Source organism: Bactrocera neohumeralis, chromosome 6 (genome assembly GCF_024586455.1).
Source record: "Bactrocera neohumeralis isolate Rockhampton chromosome 6, APGP_CSIRO_Bneo_wtdbg2-racon-allhic-juicebox.fasta_v2, whole genome shotgun sequence".
Taxonomy (NCBI): Eukaryota; Metazoa; Arthropoda; class Insecta; order Diptera; family Tephritidae; genus Bactrocera; species Bactrocera neohumeralis.
In genome coordinates, this window is record NC_065923.1 from 1646478 (window position 1) to 1652477 (window position 6000).

A 6000-nucleotide genomic window follows, 5' to 3' on the forward strand; every position below is an offset into this window, starting at 1 on the left:
TGTTTAAAGTGACACATAAACACTATTAGTTGTTTATTTATAAATTAATATTTTTTTAAAATCAGTCCCCATGTCGTTCGGCTGTTTGGAAACTTGCAAATATTTCGAGCTTGGAAACTGTTAAACGGTGTGCGAAGTGTGTTTTAGGACGGCAAGATAATTATTGAAAATTTCTACTATGCATCAGCTGTTTAACTTTTATTTTAGTCAGTCAAAGTAAGAGGTCCGTATGACAGATTTAACTTAATCTTAGCCATAATGAGATTTTAAATTGTTTTGGAATATCAGTGAATTTATATAAGCAAAGTGTGTCTTAAAGGTGTCATACTAATTTCATAGCACATCTTCTGCTTCATAAAGTAAACTGATTTCAAATTTTATTATTTAACATCAACTCTATGAGTATATCGCCCGATCAAAAATTACCCGGACTGTACCATGTAAACTGAACGCGCAACCCGAGTTGATGATATTTTTCTAGATGGGTGCAACCCCTTTTTATAATCGTATAAAGTTTGATCTCCATCCACCTCAGCCGAGGCTAATGTAAAGGGTATGGCAAATTGGATTAAGCGTAGGAAAGCTTGCATTCGGGAACCTAGATATTTTGACAGTCAGTCAAAACAGGATCAGTTTTGATCAGTTGATACATTTAATAATCCAGAATTTTCTTAGTGAGCGAGATGTGAGATTTCAAATGAATAACATCGTTTAGCGAGATCTATGAAAAATCGCTGCTTCTGTTCACTTCGCAATTGTTTTCGGCCGTTGCTTATCAGCTTTCATATCTTTCAACGATACAGGTCCTCCATGTTCAATTTACTTTTTTCACATTCAAAAAAATAATAATAAAATTTCCTGCAACAATGTGGCTGATGATGATTGTAGAAAAAATAAGTAAACCTACATTCCTGGAAGTCCCCCGCGTAGATAATTTGAGGCATGTAAATAACTGAACAGTAAACTGTTAATTGTTAATTGTTTCTGTTAACAGAATAAGCATTAACAAGCTCCCGGAATTACTTCAATTAAAATATATTATATGAAAATTGTTGTGGGTACTAAAAAGTATTCAATGAACATTTCATTCATTCGTACTTGTCAAAGACAAACCGAGTAAAGGCAAATTGTGGAGAAATATGAAAAATTTGCATGAAGCTTTGTCGCATTTTCGCAAATTCATACATTTATGCGGCATACATACACATTCACAACTTGAGCAGCTTGCACCGCACGTGAACATGAGTGTGCATATGTGTGCATGCGTACTGCCTTACAGTCTGGTTGGCATTCCTTATCTACACGCCGCTTGACAACAGGCACCACCTGCTGTACAGGGCCACAATGCACTTCGACCGACAGAAGATGGCCATGCAGAACAGACGGCAGATAGATAAGCGGCCCGACGTCAACGAGTTGAAGAATTTCTTCTGTTTCATTATGTATTTATGTTGGTACGTGCCGATGGGCCAGTAGGTTCGCTTGGTTGGTCGCTTTGGTTGTGTGATTCTGCCTTTGGCACCTGATTTGAATGCGCAAATTATACCGATTGCCGGTGAGTGCGGTGTAAGTGAGTTGGGCGAAAATATATATACTTTGTAAGCTTTTGCTTATTTGTGTTTTATTTGGGGAGTATTCTTTGCTGGGGCTGTAATTCATAAACTGTGTTGAAGAGACAAAATTTCTACTATGTAAACATTTTTATCACTGGTGTGTACAGATTTAGGCGGAGAGGATTGTCGACTTCGTGCGGTTTTTGCAAAATTACAAGTCATATAGTTACTTTTGAGCGGAACTAAGTACTTATAATGGACATTCTTTACTTTTTTCTAAAGTTAAAGTGTTTCAGGGGCTCGACTTTGTCGACATCAAAGAGAAAACAGAGGAACTCAATATCTCTTATGGACCGACTAAACCCATTTTGGTTAATATTTTGGGCATGAATCGAGTCAATGCTAGACTCGTGCCAAAAGACCTGAATCTTTTGCAAAAACGATGTCGAGTAGCGGTCGCAAAAAAGATAGCTGACAACGCAGCCTAGGACTTTACATTCATCAAATGCATTATTACTGGTGACGAGATAAGAGTTTATTAATATGACGTCGAACGGTCCAACAATCTAGCGAGTTGCGATCCGAAAATGAGCAGAAACCGAAAAAACCAAAATTGGCTGAAGGCACTGAAGACCATTTCAGGTGAGGGTTACAAAAATGTATAGGAAATTGAATCAAGTATTGATATACTTGAATTGGAGCAGGAGCCTATTTTGAAGGCGATAATAAAGATTTGTATTGAAATAGCAAAAAATGATTTTTTTGTCAATCCAGTTCAAATTCGAATAAATGGCATACTCCTGCTTGCTGGAAAATTTTCTTTCGAAAATTTGAGGCATTTGTGCTTTTCGCTTTTCGTTTACTCAAACTTGAGATAGAGGGGTTTATAGATTCGTCCAATACTTATAATTTACAAAACGATGTATAATCCAACCGATTATGAGATCACCAATTAATTAATCAATATAAAAATAATACATATTTCTTAGCTGTGTAAAGAAAGGTCTTATTTCATCGTAATCAATCTACTTGAGAAGTAAAAAGTGGACGCATAGGTATGCATAATAAATAGTAAGCATTTTACAACCCCCACAAGAGACGCCTCTGTTTTCTGCATAATCATACACAAATACACTCATATACATATATGCAATTTCTAGCAAAAATTGTCAAATTTTTTCATCTTTGTGTAAATATAATTTAAATGAAGAAGAAACAGATGTTATTTTTGTTGCTGTGATTGGCTTGCTAGGTTGAAAAACTTTTAAAATTGCAGCTCACGCACAGTAGCTACTTTGAGACCTTTTTTAAAGGGTTCTTCCACAGGCGCACATTGACAGAATGTGTTATTGACCTATTTTCAATATATTGTCAATAAATTTCTCAGCGCAGCAAAAGCACTGCATATTTTTCTAAGTTATACCATGTTAGGCTAGGCTGATATTTGTGAAACCACGAATAATGCCACTTGGACTGCTGGAGATGCTTGTCTGTTGTGTTGGCCAGAATTCCTAAGTACGCATCACAACGACCGTCGTATTTCTACAAAGCGCTTAGAGCCAGCCACAAATTTATTGAACTCGTTGATATCTATGTACTTCAGCGGATGCGACGGGATCGGAGAAAGTATGTCAACCGAGATGCTTTGACGGTTGCTGGCATGATAAACACCTGCTAGTTCCCATCCTAATGAGATTTGAGTAAGAGCGCCCTTTGGTTTTATGTATACTTTCCGACGATTCCACTATGGTTAGACAATCAGACAAGTTTAATATGGAAGCAACTTGATACCACAGATATCAAGAGCATACACTCCTTGACTAGCTCACCGTCACCAAGTTCAAGCCCTGTATAGCAGCTTTTCTATAGAAAAGGATGCATACCTATCTAAAAGAAGGAGCACTTTAGTAGTTGCCACTTCTGCTTGAAAGACAATAAAGTAGTCTGGCAGTCTAAAACAAGAGTTGATTGAAAACTCCTAGCAGGAGACTCCCCAGCCTTCGCCTTGAATTTCTATCCTTAAAATGCTCCAGCGACTCCGCCCCATCTATATATCTCACGACGCAATGTGGCCAGAAAAGAAGCTGGCAGTGGTCCAAGTTGACATGGGTGCAATCGAAGTGTTCCACTTTGGGTCACTTAATGTGTTCTGTATCCCGGAGTCTGATAGCAATCTTCGTAGCTGGGTAGCGAGTGTGACGTTATCTAGGATATATTCTTTAACCATGGAAACAACATCTTCTGCTAAGGTTAACATCCGATAGGCTCGTCTCTCGAGTTCTTTCAATAGGTCATTAACCTCCAAGATCCAGACCCTCCCTGGTCTCGGAAGTTGATGCAATTTGAAATCAATCGGTGGAGTGAAACCTTTCTGTACCTCAAATGTATCTAACGTCATAGAACTCAGATTTTCTTTAAATAATTCAATCACTTCAAGTCATAATTATTCTTCGCTATTTGTTGGTGTGCAAATTGGAATGGATTATTGAAGGAAACTGCGCATGTAACTGTTGTTTTATTAGTAATTTTATATCGTCATTGTATGCCTACTTTAGCTAGGTTACACAGCTCGATAGCTTAACTTCCGTCCTTATTTAGACACCCTGTACAAAAATAAACATTGCAGCATTTATTACAGTTTAAATGTTTTCATGTCTGTGAAATTTTCATAAACATTTCAACATTTTTCGTAAATAGTTGTACTATTTAATTTGCACGTGAGAAACTCCAAATAGCAAAAAAACTTGCTTTTATTTGCATTTAACACCCACCAACATCACTTGCTTTTATTACAATACAAATGGATTTAAATTAAAATGCAATTAATCGTCGCTAAGCAGCGGCTGCAAGAAACTTTCTACAAAAAAATGACACTCAAAAAATGTCGAGCAGGAAAACCACGCGCTACGCATACACGAATGCGCACACCACTACAGCAACACCGGCCAACACGAACACTCGACGTTCACTTTTCTTCATTACATACACAATAACTTATGTGGATTGGTACAGTATTGGAGCATTTAATAAACGACATCGCCAGCCTTTCGCTTTGGCTAATTAATTTCGATTATTTTCGATATTCGTGAAACTCCAATCGATACGTTGGGCCAAGAAGTACCCTTCTATTGAACGCATTACGTGCCTGAAATATATTTAACCCACTTTCTAATCTAACACCTTGCTCTGATCACTATGGGCGATCCGTTGAAGCGTTGACGGACTGCGGTTAGAGATAACAACACCAAGAAAAAAGTGGAAAATACAAAAGTGGCTAGAATAGAAATTAGTGCAATTTCATTGTATCAACCAAAGCCTTGTACTTGTTTGGCAAACAAAGTGGAGCATTTAGCAGTCATACACTTTGCGAATTTTTCGCAAAAATTATTTCGGATCTGATCGCTTGATAAGTTTTTGGGGAAAGAAAGTGGAATAGAAGATCATTATGATATGATTTGTTTATATACTATATTGAGGATTAAACTATACTAAGATGTGCTTTTATTTAATATGATACCTGCCCTTATAGGAACTGAAAAATCATCCACAAATTGGTAAGGGAATTTTAGTAGAGCAATTAAGAATGAAAATTCAACTTGGAGTTTTGAGAGAAATCAACCTCGACATAAAATTGTTGAGGGCCATTTTGAAAATATTTAAATCTTCACACTTATTTCTAGCTCTATATGTAAAGTTTTCCAATAGCTGGAATATAATGAGGTTCACATATAATAACTGATGGTACTTCAATCTGTTAAATATATTTTCTGTCAAACATCGATCAGAATTTACATAAAAAGTTTAAAAATATGAATTTTGGTGTGTTTGATTCTAAAAAAGTAAAAGCGACAGGAGCGCCAACAGTTAATTTTACTCCACAAGTATTTTGAATTTCTTACTGGTTTAAAAACTAGCTACTTTCAGTTAATTACCAATACTATTTTCAGAGGTATGAGTCTATAATTATATATATATTTTTTTTTTTTATTTATTATTCAAAGTATTTCCCATCTGAATTTATAACATATTCCCATCTTTCTGGCAAATTGTGTATTCCATTCCGATAAAATTGCGTCGGCTTGGGGACACGGAACCGGACAGGAATTACAGAAACTCATAAAACAGCACGCCTTGTGGTCCCACTAAATATCTTGTCGTCGTGGGTATTCGACTTTGACTGATGGTTGGCCAGGTTTCACATATGACTTTTTGCGTTTGGATCCACTTTCCAACACCACTTACAATTCGATGGAAAAACAGCTCTTTTTTTTAATATTTGGCTACTATTTACAGGAATGTGAATTTAACATAGCGCAGCCTGTTCTTCCGAGTTCCTCATAATGGTAATACAGCTCTAATAACATATCCATAAGAAGTTCAGACTAAGAAATAAAATTGGAAAAAAAAGAGATCGTCGTAGCTTGGAAGTAAGATAATAAATATGATG